A 21,797-nucleotide genomic window follows, 5' to 3' on the forward strand; every position below is an offset into this window, starting at 1 on the left:
TATCAGTGGCTCAAGCTTCTTAAAGCTATCACTAGCTCAGTGTTTTCTCTGGGAGTATTTCACCCCCTGTCGTTTATATGGAGGGTAGAAGGGTCATCTGGACTTGAAACGTTAACTTTGTTCTCTGTCCACAGATGCTACCAGACCTACTGAGCTTATCCATCATTTATAATTCACCTGTCAATCCACCTAGCTCCGTCAGTAACAAATAATTCTACAGGCAGGATAAATCACTTTAATCCTTGTTTTACACATGCATTCCAGTGCAATTTGAGATAGAAATTGAAGTTCAGCCATTTTCATATTCACACCTTCAGATTCTTAAGTGACCAACTTAATATTCAATAAACACACACCATCCAGCAACTAGAAGAATATAGTACAACCCAATCTTCACATTCTCTTCTGTGTTGCACATCATCCTGAAGTGGCGGCATGGTGGCACAGTGGTGAGCACTGCTGCCTCACGGCACCTGGGACCCGGGTTCAATTCCGGCCTTGGGTGACTGTCTGTGTGGCGCCTGCACTTTCTTCCCGTGCCTGCGTGGATTTCCCCCCAGTGCTCCGGTTTCTTCCCACAGTCCAAAGATGTGCAGGGTCGGTGGATTGTCCATGCTAGGAATTGCCCCTTAGTGTCCAAAGATGTGCAGGTTAGGTGGAGGTGTTGGGCATAGGTCAGAGGGTCGGTGTAGACTTGATGGGCCAAATGGCCTCCTTCTGCACTGGAGAGATTCTATGATTCCATGAAGTGAAGATATATTTACAACCTTTATGGTGACTGGGTCAAAATCCTGAAACTCCCTGGGCGAATTTCTCTCCCAACGGCACGCTGTCCGCCGACTGGCGCTAAAGACGGCGCCAATCAGACGGGCATCGCGCCGGCCCAAAGGTGCGGAATGCTCCGCATCTTTGGCGGCCTAACCCCAACATTGAGGGGCTAGGCCGACGCCGGAGGGATTTCCGCCCTGCCAGCTGGCGGAAATGGCGTTTGTTTCCCCGCCAGCTGGCGTGGAAATGCGGCGCATGCGCGGGAGCGTCAGCGGCCGCTGACAGTTTCCCGGCGCATGCGCGGGAGCGTCAGCGGCCGCTGAAAGTTTCCCGCGCATGCGCAGTGGGGTGAGTCTCTTCCGCCTCCGCCATGGTGGAGGCCGTAGCGGAGGCGGAAGGGAAAGAGTGCCCCCACGGCACAGGCCCGCCCGCGGATCGGTGGGCCCCGATCGCGGGCCAGGCCACCGTGGGGGCACCCCCCGGGGTCAGATCGCCCCGCGCCCCCCCCAGGACCCCGGAGCCCGCCCACGCCGCCTGGTCCCGCCGGTAAATACCAGGTTTGATTTACGCCGGCGGGACAGGCAATTTCTGGGCGGGACTTCAGCCCATCCGGGCCGGAGAATTGAACGGGGGGTCCCGCCAACCGGCGCGGCCCGATTCCCGCCCCCGCCCAATCTCCGGTACCGGAGACTTCGGCGGGGGCGGGATTCACGGCGGCCAACGGCCATTCTCCGACCCGGCGGGGGTTCGGAGAATGACGCCCCAGATTGAACAGAAGTGCAGAGATGCTTCATCACATGGACTGCAATAGTTCAATAAGGCAGCTCACCACCTTCTGAAGGGCAATTAGGGATGGGCAATGAATGCTGGTATTGTCAGTGTCACCCACATCCCTTGATTAGAGAACACAAAAATAATGGGCGGGATTCTCCGATCTCCCGCCGGGTCGGAGAATCGCCGGAGGTCGGCATGAATCCCGTCCCGCCGTCCTCCGAATTCTCCGGCCCCCCAAAAATCGTCCGGCCGTGAATCGCGCCGCCCGCATTGGAGAATGACGGGGACTGGTGCGACTCAATGGGCCCCGGGGCTGCCCGAATTCTCCGGGCCGCGATGGGCCGAAGTCTCGCCCGTTTTCTGCCAGTCCCGACGGCATAAATTGGAGTAGGTCCTTACCAGCAGGACCTGGTGCGCGGTCGGCCTCCAGGGTTCTCGGGGGGGGGGGGGGGGGATCTGGCCCCGGGAGGTGCTCCCACGGTGGCCTGGCCCGCGATCGGGGCCCACCGATCCGCGGGCGGGCCTGTGCCGTGGGGGCACTCTATTCTTCCACACCGGTGGCTGTAGCGGTCCACCAGTGTGGAAACGAAGCCCTAAGCGCATGCGCGGGGATGACGCCAGCACACACTGGCGCTCACGCGCATGCGCCAACTCACGCCAGCCGGAGGAGGCCCTTCGACACCGGTTGGCGTAGAGCCAAGCCCCTTTCCCGCCGACCGGCGGGGCGCAAACCACACCGGGGCAGGCCTAGCCTCTGAAGGTGCGGAGGATTTAGGGTTGCCCGACGCCGGAGTGGTTCACGCCGCTCCTCGGTGCCGGGACCCCCCGCCCCGCCGGGTAGGTGAGAATCCCGCCCAATGTACATGTCGCATATTTCTTCAATTTGCCTGGTCACGTTATTTAATGTTGTGATTTTAGTCGATGACTGACCAGAGACTGGTAGGCACACAATGGTGAGGGGGGCTCTTGCCTGCCAGTTAGACAACCCGCAGGAGTCCAATATATCATAGTGTTATGACCCCCGGGCTAGTGCGCAGTCAATTCCACCCCCACTTGACCCAGAGTCACAACGCAATTGAAATTAACTATTAATTCTTAGAAAATACGCAAAGTCTTCGACTGCCCAGTAACTACAGTCACCAAGGTTTTCAAAGTTAAATATAACTTTTATTAATAACAATAACCATAATTAAATAGGCAAATACAACTGGTTAACTATTAACTAATTCCTAATGCCACTTCTTTATCTCGCCCCACCCTCTACAAACACAGACACAACACACACGACAGTGAAACACAGAGGTGAATGAGGGGTATAAAGGAAAATAATATGAAGAGTTAAAAGGATAACAGTCTCTGTTTCAGCTGGGCATCTTCCAAGTTAATTATTTTAGTGAGGCCTTCAGTTGGGTTCTTGCTTTCAGTCTGCAATGGTTTTCACTGTAGATTTCACTGTAGGGGGCGGCACGGTGGCACAGTGTTTAGCACTGCTGCCTCACAGCGCCAGGTACAGGGGTTCAATTCTGGCCTTGAATGTATGGAGTTTCCACTTTCTCCCTGTGTCTGCGCGTGGGTTATGTCTGGGTGGTCTGGTCCAAAGGTACGCAGGTTAGGTGAATTGGCCATGATAAATTGCCCCTTAGTGTCCAGGGATGTGCAGGTTAGGTTAGGAGATTATGGGGATAGGGCAGTGTGGCTGGCGGAGTGCACCCAGGTAGGGTGCTCTTTCAGAGGGTCGGTGACTGAATGACCTCCTTCAGCACTGCAGGGATTCTATAATTCTATTCATCAAGATCTCAAGACTTCTCTGCAGATTCAGAAATCAGCAAGATCCTCTGTCTGAGAGACTAAGTGCTGTCACCGGGATTAAATTGTGAGAATTCTATGTTGACGAAAGCGGTGTCGGTCCCGGAGCGATTCAGGACACATTAATGGGCTAGCACCGCTGCCACGTGGAACTCATGCAACTCCAACCAACACTGGCATCTGATTCCTTTCAGCCAAGGTGATGCTACCATGAAGAGCGGCCCTGAGATTCTCAGATGTGAAGCTGGAGACATTGTTGAATGGCGTGGAGATGAGGCAGGACACCTGTTCCCCAGCTGGAGGTTGTCAACCACGGGCGGAAGCCGGGCCTGGGCGCAGGTGGCACAGGTCGGAAGCGCCATGGGCCCAATTTCTAGGACTGGACTTTCTAGCAATGCACCATTGGCCCTGTTGATGCCTGGCACCAGGGGTCTTTTGATCCGGGCATCTATTCCTGTCGGCAGGGGAACCGGTGGCTGGCGCTACCGAGGCCAGCGGTATGCTCTGTGGCTTATTTCCTGCGCCCTCCCATGCAATATACTGTGGGCGATCCCCTTGGGTGGACCGTGTGTTGCTCCGCCAACAGGTGGTGACTGATTGTGGGGGGTGGGCGGCCTTGGAGAAGCACGCATACGGCTGGTGGCACTTTGCGCAACTATGGGCTATGGTCAACAGTGGGGTGCACTACAAGATGGCTGCCTTGCAGGCCACGTGAATGGCGGTCCGTGCCTGGACACCCCAGTCCCAGGTGTCGTGTTAAGCACACTGAGATAACACGGGCTGCAACTGGATGCAGCTTTAACTGAAAGATACTCCAGACCTTGAAGTTAGTTCAATCTGATTTATTGAACCTGTCACACAGTTAGCACAGTTCTCTGTGAGTTCGACTCTCTGCTAACCTAAGTGTGGTTGCTCTGTCTGACTGAACCAGACTAGCTCTTAGCCATGTGCTGGAGGTGTTAGGTGATATATACACCCTGACTCACTCTGTAGATTTCCCCAGTGGAAAGAGACGGAGTGTGAGTGCCTCGTGCCTTTTATAGAAGGGAAACACCCCCAAGTGTTCTGCCTGCTGATTGGTTATATCCTGTTCTCTGTGTTCATTAGCTGCCTGTCTGTATCTCATTATGTGCATGTCTGCATATCATGACACCAGGGGTCACCCCGGCTCCACAGACCATCCCCTGCTCGAACCCGCTATTCTCCCCGGTGCTGGCGGATGTCCCCCTTGCCACCAGAACTGCGCCATGTCTTACCTCCTCTTTCTCCCTCCGCAGCCATGGCGCCTTTTTCCTGCTGAGAAGGGGGGAACTCCAATTAGCATTGTGTAAAAGGTTGGCCAGTAAGGCACTGACCAGATAGAGACCCTATATAGGGATATACCGGGTATATGTATATATATATAATACCGGGTATATATATACCTATATATATATATATTTTTTTAGGGATATACCAGTAGTGTATATATCATTATTGGAAATAAGTCAAAGTTCTTTATTTTACTCAGTGTGGACTCCCCTTGTCCTTATTAAAGGCATGTTTGCAGATTCTTCTTCTCCAGGTGTCTAGGTGGTCTTGAGCAAGCATCACAGCAAGTGGGTACCAGGAGGGCAGAGTAAACATTTCAGGGACATCCTCAAAGCCTCCCTGAAAAAATGCAAAATCCCCACCGATTTGTGAAAACTCGCAGAGATGGGACTTTGTCCCGAGTCAGGGGCGTAAAGCTCATCTCCAGCCAATTAATGCCCATTGGAGCACAAAATGGCTGTGGGGCAGTGGATGTGGGCGGGGCTATGTTTGCTGATAACTCCTGGCATGGTGGGACGGAAATGTCCACCAACCTAAACATCCTGGCCAATGACCTTTACAGATCAAAATAACCTCACAAATCGAATGATAAACAGCCTAACTTGACATTTATTGGTTTGACCAGTAATGGATGAAAGTTATCCAGGTGATAGGTATCTATCGAACAATTTTAATGAAGTGACATTTTTAAATGCGTGTTAAAAACAACTGCTATGGGTTTAGGTACATGTATTAATTGTACTGTGGGCGATCCCCTTGGGTGGGCCGCGTGTTGCTCTGCCAACAGGTGGTGACTGATTGTGGGGGGTGGGGGGGTGGGGTGGACTTTCTAGCAATGCACCAGTGGCCCTGTAGGCGCCAGGCACCAGGGGTCCTTTGATCAGGGCATCCGTTCCTGTCGGCAGGGGAACCGGTGAATTGGCCATGCGGCGTTACTGCCTTCACGCGAAAGGATGAATCGGGTTGAATTATTTGGTAATGAACTGGAAACAAACCGGCCAGGATCACGGGCGTCATTCTCCGACCCCCCAGAGTGTCGGAGAATGGCCGTTAGCCGCCGTGAATCCCGCCCCTGCCCCCGCCGAAGTCTCCGAAGGGAGAAAAGTCGGCGGGGCGTTAATGGCGCCGCTGCCGCGGAGAATGTCACGGGTCTGCGCAAGGCAGCCGATTTTCGGCCTGCCGATATTCTCCCTACCGGATGGGCCGAAGTCCCGTCGACGTGATGACCGTTCACGTCGACGTGAATCAAACCTCCTTTTCATCGGCGTGACCCGGTGCTCCAGGCTCACGCCGACCAGCGTGGAGGTGAGTGACGGCCTGGGGGGTTGGCTCTGGGCAGGAAATGGCGTGGCCGCAGACTGATTGCGTGAGGAGAGGTGTGTCTCGGCTTGTGTGTGTGTGTGTGGCGGGGGGGGGGGGGGTGGTTAGAGTAGGCTGGGCTCCGGGGGAGTGCCGGGAGGGGGTCCGTGCCGGAGTGGAGGTTGGGGGGGGGGGGGTCCGTGCTGGGGTGGAGGTTGGGGAGGGGGTCCGTGCCGGGGTGGAGGATGGGGGTGGGGGTCCGTGCCGGGGTGGAGGTTGGGGGTTGGGGGTGGTCCGTGCTGGGGTGGAGGTTGGGGGTTGGGGGGGGTCCGTGCTGGGGTGGAGGTTGGGGAGGGGGTCCGTGCAGGGGTGGAGGATGGGGGTGGGGGTCCGTGCCGGGGTGGAGGTTGGGGGTTGGGGGTGGTCCGTGCTGGGGTGGAGGTTGTGGGTGGGGGGGATCCGTGCCGAGGAGGGGGATGGGAGGGCAAGTGAGTTGGTCCACCTGGCCAGGTGCCAGCCTCCAACAGTTGGACCCATGCGGTCCATGCCACCTGGCTGGGGGGAGGAGGGGATATGGGCAATGATGACATGTCGTCGTTCCCCCCCACCAGGCCGTCATGTTTTCAGATCATCCAGCGATGTTGGCCGCCGTGGTGGCAGCCGCTCATGTCTATGTTGCCCTGGATGAGGAGGAGAAGGAGGAGGAGGAGCGTGCCAGAGAGGCGGCGCAGGCTGCCGCAGAGGGGCAGGCGGCAGCCGCCCAGGCTGGAGGGACACCTGACCGACAGGACGAGGAGGGGGAGGAGGACGTCGCGGCCCCACGGCAACGGAGGCACCCGAGGGCGCCCCGTGTGTACCGGCCCCGGCAGTCATACCAGGACCTCACGGACCGGGAATGCAGGAGGAGACTCCGGATGAGCCGGGAAACCGTGGCACACATCTGCCACCTGCTGGCACACCTGTCACTGCATGGCACTGGCGGGGGACACCCTCTCCCCGTGTCCGTCAAGGTTACGGTGGCCCTGAACTTTTATGCAACGGGGTCATTCCAGGCACCGAGTGGGGACCTGTCCGGCATATCGCAGACATCGGTGCACCGGTGCATCCGGGCAGTGACAGATGCCCTTTATGCCATGGCGCACCACTACATCCGCTTTCCCGTGGACCGGGCCAGCCAAGATGCCCGGGCCGTGGGCTTCTCTGCCGTGGCCGGGTTCCCCATGGTCCAGGGCGCGATCGATGGGATGCACGTCGCCGTGCGGCCACCTGCAGATAACAGGGCCGTGTTCACTAATAGGAAGGGGACCTATTCGATGAACGTACAGGTGGTCTGTGACCACCGCATGGTGATCCTGCACGTCTGCGCCCGTCACCCAGGCAGTGTACACGACTCATTCGTGTTGTCGCAGTCATCCATCCCCGGCATGTACGAGGGACGCCATCCCCAGCTGAGGGGCTGGTTGCTGGGCGACAGGGGCTACCCATTGCGATCGTGGCTGATGACGCCTATACGGAGGCCACGCAATGAGGCGGAGAACCGCTACAATGATGCCCATGTAGCGACAAGGGGAGTGATCGAGAGGTGCTTTGGCGTGCTGAAGATGCGTTTCAGGTGGCTGGACCTCTCTGGGGGCGCCCTCCAGTATCGGTCAGATAGGGTCGGCCGCATCATTGTGGTGTGCTGCGTCCTGCACAACATAGCCCAGCAGAGGGGTGATGTGCCGCAGGCAGAGGAGGGCGGAGTGGAGGAGCAGCAGGAAGAGGCACAGTCCTCCCCAGATGAGGGGGATGGGGGCAATGGTCAGGGCAGACGGGGTAGACACAGGCGGGTGGCTGTCCACCGTTACCGGCTGGCCCAGCGTGCACGGGACAGACTGATAGACGCCCGCTTCACTGACTAGATGGGCGTGGGAATCGGGTAGTATGGCCACAGACCGCACACCATGGCAACAGCCGACCACCCACACCCCCCACCCATCCAGCACCCTCACCCCCCCTCCCCAATCCCACCCACCCCACCCGCATGCACACCACCCCCCCCCCCATTGCCGATCCACCGGCGGCACAACGGGCCGGGCTCACACAGTTGCGGGTGGACGCGTGTCTATCGCAGGCCATGGAGGATGATGACCACCCGCCCTGCGATGAGCTCCTGGCTCTACATTGTTGAACTATGTCTGACCCATGGCCACAGTACCACCATCCACCCGGACCATCCCTGCATGCGGCTGTGACACTGCAGTGCACGGTCCCGTCCTCTGCCCGGGGGATGTTGATGGCGGCCCAGGGGGAAGGGGGCAGACTCACCTGGGGCTGAGGTAAGACCACCCCTCACACACACACTTGCGCTCAACGTACATGACACGCCCGCACACTTTGGACAGAGCACAAAGGCAGCTTCGGTAGGTGTAACATTGACTTTAATAACCAAAGGAGTTCATGCACGTGCCCTAGCCCCTAAAACTCATCTGTGCCCTGCACCCGTGCCAACTTATTCAGTGTCTAATTGTTTGGCCTTACGGGCCCTTTGACTACGTCTACGTGGTTCCCCAGACGGTACAGCAGAACTGGAGGTGGACTCCAGTGATTCCTGCCCTCTGACACTGGATCCCTTTGGCGGCCGTTTCCTGGGGCGTCCTGGCCTAGATGGGCCAGGCTGCGGCCCGGGCGACTGGGATGGTGAGCTGCCAGCCTGTCCTGCCCGTTGCCCACCCGATGCACCTGGGACGGAAGGGGGGGGGAGTCCGAGGTGTCGCGGTGTACCGGGACCTCCCCTACAGAGGGAGCCGGGACGGACCACACCACCTCCTCCTCCCTCGGGGTGCCCGATGGCCCCCAGGCCTCTCCATGGGTGGGGGATGCGAACGGACTGGCCATCCGACGCCCCCCCGACATCTGGCGCTGCCAGTCCTGGAGGCCCGTGCTGGTATCGACAGGGGTCTGCAGGTTTGCAGCCATGGAGCCCAGGGGGTTGGCAAACCCTGTCTGTGACAGTGCGACGCCGGCTCGCACATGGCCACTGGCGCCGATGCCCTCAGCGATGGCCTGCTGAGACTGGGCCATGGCCTGCAGAGACTGGGCCATGGCCTGCAGAGACTGGGCTATGGCGTTGAGCGCCTCTGCCATCTGGCGCTGGCACTGGCTCATGGCCTCCTGTGAGAGACCAGCCATTTCCTGGGCCACAGACGCCGCCTGCACGGAAGGCCCCAGGCCTCGCAAACCGTTCCCCATGTCTGACACCGTCGCAACCATTGCCTCCACCGCGGACGCCACCCGTGCGGTGTCAGCCTGGGTGGCACGCATGACCGGAACCACTCCCAGCTCCTGGATGCGGGTGGACTCCTCCACCTGCGACCGCAGCCGCCGCAAGCCGCCCGTCACCCTCTTCGCTCGTCTCCGGGTCGGTGGTTGCATCGGATCTATGTGTGGGTGTGGTAACTGCAGGAACCCGGGATCCATCTGGGCGGCAGATGTTCGCTTGGCCTGGGCTGCCCTCCGACCGCCCGGTCCCTCTGCTGCTCCTACCTCCATCTGCTGTACCGGGACGGCTGTGTTGTGCGCACCAGTGAGTGTACCAGACGCCTCATCACTAAAGTGCCCAACCGTGGTGAGTGTTTCTGCGATGGTGGAGGGTGTTGGTGACAGCAGTGGCGTTGTGTCGTGCTCTTCGTCCCACTCTGAGTCCATGGCACTTTGGGGTGGGGGTTCATCTCCACCCATCCACTCTGAGTCACTGTCCGGTATTTTGTCTTCCTGGGTAGTGCTGTCCCGGGTAGTGCTGTCCCGGGTAGGGGTGTCCTGGGTAGTGGTGTCCTGGGTAGTGGTGTCCTGGCTCGGATGTGACGGGGGCCCGTGGCTGCCCCCCTCATCGCACGTGACGGGGGTGTCGTCTCCCTGTTGCTCCAGGTCTCTCCGTCTCCCGTGGTGTGCGAGGGGCATCCTGCGGGCGTCGCATGCTGGAGGGTCCGGGTCTCTCCGTCTCCCGTGGTGTGCGAGGGGCATCCTGCGGGCGTCGCATGCTGGAGGGTCCGGGTCTCTCCGTCTCCCGTGGTCTCCGAGGGGTATCCTGCGGGCGTCGCATGCTGGAGGGTCCGGGTCTCTCCGTCTCCCGTGGTCTCCGAGGGGCATCCTGTGGGCGTCGCATGCTGGAGGGTGCGGGTCTCTCCGTCTCCTGTGGTCTCCGAGGGGCATCCTGCGGGCGGTGTGCATCTGCGGGGATGGGTGCCTGGACGTTTGGTCCTGCGATACACAATGAAGCATGCATGGTTAGACATCAGGCAGTGATCAGGTGATACGGGGAAGGGGGATATAGGGGAGGGGGGATATGGGGAAGGGCTGTCGGTGGCTCACTTGCTGGTGGGCCCCCGACCTCTGCATCAGCAACCTCCCGGTCCTCAGGTCCGCCAGCCAGTTCCAGGGCCCTTTCCTCGTGTACGGTCAGCGGCCTCTCATCAGCGGGCCCTCCTCCAGTCCTCACATGCTCCCTATTATTGTGTGCGCGCTTCTCCTGTGGGGGGGGGGGGGGTGGTGGTAGGGGTAAAAGGCAACAGTGTTAGGCAGGTATATGAATGCACGCCATCGGTTGCGCGTGCATTGCAGAGGTTAAGGTTAGGGCTGGATTCACTTGGGGATATGGGGGAGGGGGGATATGGGGGAGGGGGGATATGGGGGAGGGGGGATATGGGGGAGGGGGGGATATGGGGGAGGGGGGGATATGGGGGAGGGGGGGATATGGGGGAGGGGGGGATATGGGGGAGGGGGGGATATGGGGGAGGGGGGATATGGGGAGGGGGGGATATGGGGATATGGGGAGGGGGGATATGGGGGAGGGGGATATGGGGGAGGGGGATATGGGGGAGGGGGGGATATGGGGGAGGGGGGATATGGGGGAGGGGGGGATATGGGGGAGGGGGGGATATGGGGGAGGGGGGATATGGGGAGGGGAGATATGGGGGAGGGGGGATATGGGGGAGGGGGGATATGGGGGAGGGGGGATATGGGGGAGGGGGGATATGGGGGAGGGGGGATATGGGGGAGGGGGGATATGGGGGAGGGGGGGATATGGGGGAGGGGGGTTATGGGGGAGGGGGGATATGGGGGAGGGGGGATATGGGGAGGGGGGGATATGGGGGAGCCTCACCCTGCCTGCTCTGACGAGGTCGTTCACCTTCTTGTGGCACTGGGTGCCTGTCCGTGGTGTCAGGGCCACAGCGGTGACGGCCTCTGCCACTTTCCTCCACAGACGCCGGCTGTGGCGTGGGGCAACTCTGCGGCCGTGCCCGGGATACAGGGCGTCCCTCCTCTGCTCCACCGCGTCCAGGAGCGCCTCCACATCGCGTGACTCGAACCTCAGGGCTAAGCGACGGCCAGCCATCCAGTCGGGTGTTGCGGTCGGGTGTTCCGGTCGGGTGTGGTGGAGCAGCGCGGCCTTATGAGCTGTAACGCCGAGCAGCGCGTATGACGCTGCACGGCGTGAACCACTGCGCAAGCGCGGATCCCGTTACGTCGCTGCTAGCCCATTTCGGGCCGGAGACTATCGACCCATTTTTCCGCCGATAACGGAGAATTTCGCCCCACATCTCCATCCTCAAACACTGTGGAGAGATTAAACTTTGCTCTAAGTTTGCAACTGGGCACTGAGCCCACCACAGCCAGGAGCATTTCTCATTTTACATCACATTGACTGGAATTTACTTCTCCTGGTTTCCATTTCAAGATAGAAGTTATTGTCTTAACATTTTCAACAGCGCTACATCCCTACACTAATGTACGAAAAACTACTCCAGGGATTATTTCCACAGAACAAAAATTAAATAGGCATTTCTATTTTTCCAAATTTATGCATTATGCCTTAATATAGATCGTGCCCCGGCTTGAGAATAGGTAGACTTTAATTGTGCTTTCTTTATGTCTTGTTTATTCTCAAAGGTGATTAGGGTCATATTTCCTTTACCTGGCTTTGGGGAAATGTCACAGCTTTCTTTGCATTTCGTGTAACTGTTTCTCTATATAAATGGAAAGATCCCGTTCTCCTACAGCCAGATGAAGACAAGATGACAGCGCCTTTGATTCCAGCCTCGTTTTCTTTGCTGCTCCTGGCTCTGGTGGGCTCAGTGCCCAGTTGCAAACTTAGAGCAAAGTTTAATCTCTCCACGGTGTTTGAGGATGGAGATGTGATCCTGGCCGGTTTGTTTCCAGTTCATTACCGAATAATTCAACCCGATTCATCCTTTCGAGTGGAGGCAGTAACGCCGCAATGTGAGGGGTAAGACTGCACTCAGCTGCCCTGCCTGTGAACTTAAGCATTTCCTTTGATTGTACAATTAACATCTTCCTATTTCCTAATGGGCGGCATGGTGGCACAGTGGTTAGCACTGCTGCCTCACAGCTCCAGGGTCCCGGGTTCAATTCCGACCTCATGGAATAGAATCAATAGAATGTACAGTGCAGAAGGAGGCCATTTGGCCCATCGAGTCTACACCGGCCCTTGGAAAGAGCACCCTACTTAAGCCCACTCCTCCACCCTATCCCCATAACCCCACCTAACCCCACTATGGGAGGGTTGGCTGTCTGTGTGGAGTTTGCACTTTCTCCCCGTGTCTGCCTGGGTTTCCTCCGGGTGCTCCGGTTTCCTCCCACAGTCCAAAGATGTGCAGGTTAGGTGGATTGGCCATGTTAAATTGCCCCTTAATGTCCAAAAGGTTAGATGGGGTTATGGGGATAGGGTGGAGGAGTGGGCTTAAGTAGGGTGCTCTTTCCAAGGGCCAGTGTGGACTCAATGGGCCGAATGGCCTCCTTCTGCACTGGACATTCTATGATTCTATCCAGGGCTCACAATGATCCTTGGTTAAATGTTTAGGTTTAACTTTGTATCGAATAGTTTTACAAAAGGAATAAAATTGTTTAGAGACAGTTTGAACCAATTATCAGGTATTTTAGCTTTACATTATCAGTTTTTTATTCACTGAACAAAATGAACAAAAGGACATAAATGGGCAGGCATGGTTCTCAGATCAATTAGTCACATAATTCCTCAGTGAAGTAGTTTGACAGAAGCACTATGCCATGTAAACATGCTTGGCTGACACTTACATTAAGCTAACAGTGAAATGTCAAGGAGATTGTTAAGCATTCCTCGATGAACAAGGACAACTGGAATTATTCTCTTGTGGCTAACTGTATTGAGCTGGTGTTTCTCCCTCAAGCTGCTTTTGTATGAAATGCACAGTCTGTTCGGTAATGTACTGTCCATTGGATGATGCACAGTCAAGTAGGAAATGCAGTGCCTGTTCGGATGACTAGAGCTCACTGATTAATACTGATTGGCAAAGGACCAGAGACCCGAGGAAACATTATTTTTCCCTGTGGGTTGCTCTGATTTTAAATAGTAATGGCAACAGATACAACATTAACATTCAAAAGAGAATTGAGATAAATTTGAAGGGAGCAAATTTACAGTGCTACGGCGAAAAAATAATTGATAAACAGCTGAGAATTGTAGACTGAATGTCTTCCTTCTGTGCCGTATCATTCTATGATTCTATGATTTTTTTCTGTGATAATGCAATGACTATTAGATAACACAATCTCTATTAAAAGTGGAAATGTTTGTTTGATAATGGAAGGTTTATTGGACAATAGAAAATCTGGTCCATAAGGCAATATCTGTTGTGGTATTGAGACAAGCGAATCAAGAAGCTTTGGTTCCTGTTCATTTCAGCCAATTTGTTGCCCTTGAACTTATTGCCTTTGGATCAGGGAAAGAAAAATTAGCCAATATTCCGCAGCGCTGGCAACAATCCAGTGAGCCCTTCTGGAGATTCTGGCATCTTGAGATTGGCTGAGAATAAGGCCCGCTTCAGGTATTATGCTCACCACAGTCAGAAAGCATGCTGCCTTTTAGCTTCTCTGGCACACACATGAAGGAGTCCATCAAGTCAGGAGTCAGTGTGTACCACGCTTCCCTCCGAGTTAGAAGGCTATAGGTTCAAGACCTATTCCTGACATATAAGCAAGACACATAAGCAAGATTGACACTTCAGTGCCAGCGCTTAGAGAGCATTGCACCTTCGGAGGTGCAGGCTTTGAGGCAAAAGATCCCGTAATCTAAAGAAGAGCAAGAAATGTCTCTGGGTATCCGAGCGATTTACCCATCAAACCATATTGCTAAAAATGAGCTTCATTGATCATGGCTGTTTGAGGGACTTTGTTGTGTGAAGGTTGGCTGCCAAATCTTCTACATTACCATGGGGACTGCATTTCTAAAGAATTCCCTTGGCTTTAAGCTGCTTTAGGACATCCTGAATCCTGAAAGGCGTCATTTAATTAAGGTACCAAAGGGAATCCTGAGCATTTACAACTGTATCTGGAATCAGTGCTTTCAGGAATGGAAGGGATATTGTGTAGAGTGAAGTGATAAACGGCAATAAGTTTGCAATCACAAAAAAGTCACAGGATATACTGTCCTGTAAATGTAAAATTGTAACTGTTGCAGCAGAGGGTACTCTTTGGAGATAAGCACTAAGGTGCTTTGAGGGTGTGTGGAGAGAAATTTGCTCTCTATCTAACCATGTGAAACGTGTAAGAGTTCTGCAAAGATAAATAGAAAAACTTACATTTCTATGGTAACTTCCAGGATCTCATCTCATCCAAAAAATGTTTACAGACCATTGAAATACAAATAAAAAAGGCTGTAGGTACTCAATAGATCAGACAGCATCAATGGAGGGAAAAACAGAGGGTAGGATTATCTGCCCCCCCCCCCCGCTCCTCCCCGTGGCGTGCATCCGGGGGCAGAGCTGGCTCACCACTAGCCGCAGACGGGTTCTTCCGGACCCGTCGTTGTCTGTGGTGTTTTGTGTGGCCCGGCCGGGACTCCGCTGGGGAACTCGCCATGGGGGTGTTGCCTTCACTACGACCAGAAGATCCCACTGGCGGAAGGGTCGTTAAATCTTGCCCAAAGTTAATGTTTCAAGTCAGTGACTCTTTGTCAGAGTTAGGAGAGCTTCCAGATGTTCTGGTTTTTAAGCATGGCAGGGAAAAAGGGGAGGGACGCAAACAACTGACAGCAAAGCAAATAAACTGGTGACACGGTGGCACAGTGGCTAGCACTGCTGCCCCACAGCACCAGGGACCAGGGTTCGATTCCCGGCTTGGGTCACTGTCTATGTGGAGTTTGCACTTTCGAACTGTGTCTGCATGGGTTTCCTCCGGGTGCTCCGGTTTCCTCCCACAGTCCAAAGACGTGCAGGTTAGGTGGATTGGCCACACTAAATTGCCCCTGAGTGCCCAATAGATTAGGTTACTGGGTTACGGGGATAGGGTGGAGGCATGGACTTAAGTAGGGTGCTCTTTCCAAGGGCTGGTGCAGACCCGATGGGCCAAATGGCCTCCTCCTGCACTGTAAATTCTATAATCTATGATAAAAAGAGATGGTAATTGTCATAATATACATTAGTGCATTATGGTGCAATCACATACACACACTGATGGACATGCAATAGGATCAACCAGCATACATAACACTGCAGCCAATCACCAGTGAGAGCACAAGCACTATAAAGACAGGGGATAGGAGAGTTCCCGCTCATTCTAGCAGCAGCCAGCTCAGAGCACAGAGCTCACAGCCTGCATCACAGACATTCACCATGTGCTGAGTGCCTCACCATAGCTAGTGATAGGAAAGGGTCCACAGTTAAGCTGGTGTTGCTTATACCCACGTTTACAGTATGTTAGCATAGTTGAAGAGTTAATAAAATAGCATTACACCACTTCCAGCATTGTCGGCTTGTTTGTGAACCAGAACCCCCAACACGACAGTAATGGAACAAGAAACAAACAAAGAGTCTATAGGATGTGTAAATGGGGAAAAATAGAATCACCACCTAATGTACACTAATGAGGGGCCAGGGTCGACGGTCTGTAAAGTTGTGAACTCAATGTTGAGTTTGGAAGACTGTGATGTGCTGAAAGGAGTGGAGCTGTTTCTTCATCTTCCATTTAGCTTCAGTGGAACAGACAGGGAGACCAAGGAGAGATATCAGAATTGACGAGTTTAATAACAAAGATTTTTGAATGTAATCGTTGTTATCATGTAGAAAACACTGCAGCAAATAGGAAAACACTAATCTCTCACAAGCCTCAATGTGATAATGATGCGATAATCAGTTTTTTTAGTGATGTTAGTGGAGGTATAAATATTGATGTGGAGATGCCGGCGTTGGACTGGGGAGAGCACAGTACGAAGTCTTACAACACCAGGTTAAAGTCCAACAGGTTTGTTTCGATGTCACTAGCTTTCGGAGCGCTGCTCCTTCCTCAGGTGAATGCCCATTCACCTGAGGAAGGAGCAGCGCTCCGAAAGCTAGTGACATCGAAACAAACCTGTTGGACTTTAACCTGGTGTTGTAAGACTTCGTACTGTATAAATATTGGCCAGAGTACCGATTTTATTCTTCTCCCAGGCTCGTGGGCTCACTGAAGCTTGCTCTGATTTGCCACATTTCGCTGATCCAGCAGACTATCTCTCCCACTCCTTCTAGCTGTTTAAACTGGGGGCAAAATTTTGACCATTCTTTGCCTGTCATTCAAACAACAAAGAACAAAGAACAAAGAAAAGTACAGCACAGGAACAGGCCCTTCGGCCCTCCAAGCCCGTGCCGACCATGCTGCCCGGCTAAACTACAATCTTCTACACTTCCTGGGTCCGTATCCCTCTATTCCCATTCTATTCATGTATTTGTCAAGATGCCCCTTAAATGTCACTATCGTCCCTGCTTCCACCACCTCCTCCGGTAGCGAGTTCCAGGCACCCACTACCCTCTGCGTAAAAAACTTGCCTCGTACATCTACTCTAAACCTTGCCCCTCTCACCTTAAACCTATGCCCCCTAGTAATTGACCCCTCTGCCCCGGGGAAAAGCCTCTGACTATCCACTCTGTCTATGCCCCTCATAATTTTGTAGACCTCTATCAGGTCGCCCCTCAACCTCCTTCGTTCCAGTGAGAACAAACCGAGTTTATTCAACCGCTCCTCATAGCTAATGCCCTCCATACCAGGCAACATTCTGGTAAATCTCTTCTGCACCCTCTCTAAAGCCTCCACATCCTTCTGGTAGTTTGCCGACCAGAATTGAACACTATACTCCAATTGTGGCCTAACTAAGGTTCTATACAGCTGCAACATGACTTGCCAATTCCTACACTCAATGCCCCGGCCAATGAAGGCAAGCATGCCGTATGCCTTCTTGACTACCTTCTCCACCTGTGTTGCCCCTTTCAGTGACCTGTGGACCTGTACTCCTAGATCTCTTTGACTTTCAATACTCTTGAGGGTTCTACCATTCACTGTATATTCCCTACCTGCATTAGACCTTCCAAAATTCATTACCTCACATTTGTCCGGATTAAACTCCATCTGCCATCTCTCTGCCCAAGTCTCCAAACAATCTAAATCCTGCTGTATCCTCTGACAGTCCTCATCGCTATCCGCAATTCCACCAACCTTTGTGTCGTCTGCAAACTTACCAATCAGACCTATTACATTTTCCTCCAAATCATTTATATATACTACAAACAGCAAAGGTCCCAGCACTGATCCCTGTGGAATACCACTGGTCACAGCCCTCCAATTAGAAAAGCATCCTTCCATTGCTACTCTCTGCCTTCTATGACCTAGCCAGTTCTGTATCCACCTTGCCAGCTCACCCCTGGTCCCGTGTGACTTCACCTTTTGTACTAGTCTACCATGAGGGACCTTGTCAAAGGCCTTACTGAAGTCCATATAGACAACATCCACTGCCCTACCTGCATCAATCATCTTAGTGACCTCCTCGAAAACTCTATCAAGTTAGTGAGACAAGACCTCCCCTTCACAAAACCATGCTGCCTCTCACTAATACGTCCATTTGCTTCCAAATGGGAGTAGATCCTGTCTCGAAGAATTCTCTCCAGTAATTTCCCTACCACTGAAGTAAGGCTCACCGGCCTGTAGTTCCCTGGATTATCCTTGCTACCCTTCTTAAACAGAGGAACAACATTGGCTATTCTCCAGTCCTCCGGGACATCCCCTGAAGACAGTGAGGATCCAAAGATTTCTGTCAAGGCCTCAACAATTTCCTCTCCATACTCCTTCAGTATTCTGGGGTAGATCACATCAGGCCCTGGGGACTTATCTACCTTAATATTTTTTAAGACACCCAACACCTCGTCTTTTTGGATCTCAATGTGACCCAGGCTATCTACACACCCTTCTCCAACTCAACATCTACCAATTTCTTCTCTTTGGTGAATACTGATGCAAAGTATTCATTTAGTACCTCGCCCATTTCCTCTGGCTCCCCACATAGATTCCCTTGCCTATCCTTCAGTGGGCCAACCCTTTCCCTGGCTACCCTCTTGCTTTTTATGTACGTGTAAAAAGCCTTGGGATTTTCCTTAACCCTATTTGCCAATGACTTTTCGTGACCCCTTCTAGCCCTCCTGACTCCTTGCTTAAGTTCCTTCCTACTTTCCTTATATTCCACACAGGCTTCATCTGTTCCCAGCCTTTTAGCCCTGACAAATGCCTCCTTTTTCTTTTTGACGAGGCCTACAATATCTCTCGTTATCCAAGGTTCCCGAAAATTGCCGTATTTATCCTTCTTCCTCACAGGAACATGCCGGTCCTGAATTCCTTTCAACTGACACTTGAAAGCCTCCCACATATCAGATGTTGATTTGCCCTCAAACATCCGCCCCCAATCTATGTTCTTCAGTTCCCGCCTAATATTGTTATAATTGGCCTTCCCCCAATTTAGCACATTCATCCTAGGACCACTCTTATCCTTGTCCACCAGTACTTTAAAACTTACTGAATTGTGGTCACTGTTCCCGAAATGCTCCCCTACTGAAACATCTACCACCTGGTCGGGCTCATTCCCCAATACCAGGTCCAGTACCGCCCCGTCCCTAGTTGTACTGTCTACATATTGTTTTAAGAAGCCCTCCTGGATGCTCCTTACAAACTCCGCCCCGTCTAAGCCCCTGGCACTAAGTGAGTCCCAGTCAATATTGGGGAAGTTGAAGTCTCCCATCACCACAACCCTGTTGTTTTTACTCTTTTCCAAAATCTGTCTACCTATCTGCTCCTCTATCTCCCTCTGGCTGTTGGGAGGCCTGTAGTAAACCCCCAACATTGTGACTGCACCTTATTCCTGATCTCTACCCATATAGCCTCACTGCCCTCTGAGGTGTCATCCCGCAGTACAGCTGTGATATTCTCCCTAACCAGTAGCGCAACTCCGCCTCCCCTTTTACATCCCCCTCTATCCCGCCTGAAACATCTAAATCCTGAAACGTTTAGCTGCCAATCCTGCCCTTCCCTCAACCAGGTCTCTGTAATGGCAACAACATCATAGTTCCAAGTACTAATCCAAGCTCTAAGTTCATCTGCCTTACCCGTAATACTTCTTGCATTTAAACATATGCACTTCAGGCCACCAGACCCGCTGTGTTCAGCAACGTCTCCCTGTCTGCTCTGCCTCAGAGCCCCACTGTTCCTATTCCCTAGTTCTCCCTCAATGCTCTCACCTTCTGACCTATTGCTCCCGTGCCCACCCCCCTGCCATACTAGTTTAAACCCTCCCGTGTGACACGAGCAAACCTCGCGGCCAGGATATTTATGCCTCTCCGGTTTAGATGCAACCCGTCCTTCTGATATAGGTCACACCTGCCCCGGAAGAGCTCCCAGTGGTCCAGATAACGGAAACCCTCCCTCCTACACCAGCTGTTTAGCCACGTGTTTAGCTGCTCTATCTTCCTATTTCTAGCTTCACTGGCACGTGGCACAGGGTGTAATCCCGAGATTACAACCCTAGAGGTCCTGTCTTTTAACTTTCTGCCTAGCTCCCTGAACTCCTGCTGCAGGACCTCATGCCCCTTCCTGCCTTCCTACAGGTACAACGACCTCTGCCTGTTTGCCCTCCCCCTTCAGGATGCCCTCTACCCGTTCGGAGACATCCTGGACCCTGGCACCAGGGAGGCAACATACCATCCTGGAGGCTCTTTCACGTCCACAGAAGCGCCTATCTGTGCCCCTGACTATAGAGTCCCCTATTACTATTGCTCTTCTGCGCTTTGACCCTCCCTTCTGAACATCAGAGCCAGCCGTGGTGCCACTGCTCTGGCTGCTGCTGTTTTCCCCTGATAGGCTATCCCCCCCGACAGTATCCAAAGGGGTATACCTGTTCGAGAGGGGGACAACCACAGGGGTTCCTGCACTGACTGCCTGCCCTTTCTGGTAGTCACCCATTTCTCTGCCTGCACTTGGGTGTGACCACATTTATATAACTGCGATCTATGATGCTTTCTGCCACCTGCATGCTCCTAAGTGCATCCAATTGCTGCTCCAACCGAACCATGCGTTCTGTGAGGAGCTCCAGTTGGGTGCACTTTCTGCAGATGAAACCATCCGGGACGCTGGAAGCCTCCTGGACCTGCCACATCTCACAGTCAGAGCACTGCACCCCTCTAACTGACATTACATCAATTAATTAAAATTAAAAGTTTAAAATTTAAAAAATATATATTAATTTAAAAAAAAAAAAAGTTACTGTTAACTATCTGTTTCCTAGCACTAGATTTCTAATATAAATGCGAAAGCTAAATATAGTACTCTCTGATCTCTGGCTTAGATACCCCTCTAAATTATAATTAAGTAATTATGTTTAATTAGTTACCAATGCTTAATTTTTTAATTTAGTGTAGATTCCCAACCAGCCACTCAGGTCACAGCTTTTCTGTGATGTCACTTCAGTTTCCCCCCCACAATTTGAAAAAGGTATAAAAGTAAAAATGAGTAAAAATCACTTACTTACTTTCTTACCTTCTGAGGGTCTTAGATGTTCTCAGGTTCTCTCCCTGACAGAGACTGCTCCTCCTCCTCCTCCGAACGGCTCCCGAAACTAGGCCGCGATCTTTTTAAATCTCTGCTCCGACTCGCAGCTCCCGCGCTTTTTAAATCTCTTCTCCGACTCGCAGCTCCCGCGCTTTTTAAATCTCCCGCGCTGTTTTCAATGTCCCGGCTCACTCACAACCTGCCCTTGTTTTGTTCTTCCTGAAATACCGTTCATCTGCCGCATTTTCAGAGTTTGATGTGGTGCTCACAAGCTGAAACATTGCTTTTGTTCTGTTCACAGATGTCACCTGACTCACTGGGTGGAATTTTCTGTGTGAAACTCACCGGCTTTAAGGACAGCTTTTCTTGCCAGATTTAACAGCACTCTCATTTCAATGGGCTGGTGAGGATCACATGACCAGCTGGAGGGGCGGGCCGCAACAAACCGGGAAAGCCTTTTAAAATGGCGCCCTGATCTCAAAGTAACATATCAGGCCCCCTCCCTTCCTCCTCATGGAGATTGGTACCTCCCCCACAGAGACCGAGCCATCCCCTCAGCATCGGGGCATCCCAATCACACCACAACGCCAACATTGGGGCAACCTTCCCCCCACTCACAGTCTTTGGGGCTCTTCCTTCTGCCACCCCTGTCCCACCCAGTCATTGGCGACCTCCCCTCTCTCCTCCCCACCCAGTCATCGGAGATCTCCCCTCTCTCCCCTCCAGACGTAAGGGAAACCCTCCCAATGGAGAGGGGTACACCCTGCAAAAGCTGATTTGGCACTGCCCCTTCATGTGCCCACTTGGCAGTGCCCACTTGCTACTGGAGACATTGTCAGAGTGCCAGGGGCAATGCCCAGTTGTGTCCCTCAACCCCTGGGCATTGCCCCTGGCACTCTGGCAGTGCCCCAGTACACCAACAAACCGGCACTGGGGGGGGGGGGGGGGGGGGGACACATCTTGGG

Source organism: Scyliorhinus torazame, chromosome 14 (assembly GCF_047496885.1).
Source record: "Scyliorhinus torazame isolate Kashiwa2021f chromosome 14, sScyTor2.1, whole genome shotgun sequence".
Lineage (NCBI taxonomy): Eukaryota > Metazoa > Chordata > Chondrichthyes > Carcharhiniformes > Scyliorhinidae > Scyliorhinus > Scyliorhinus torazame.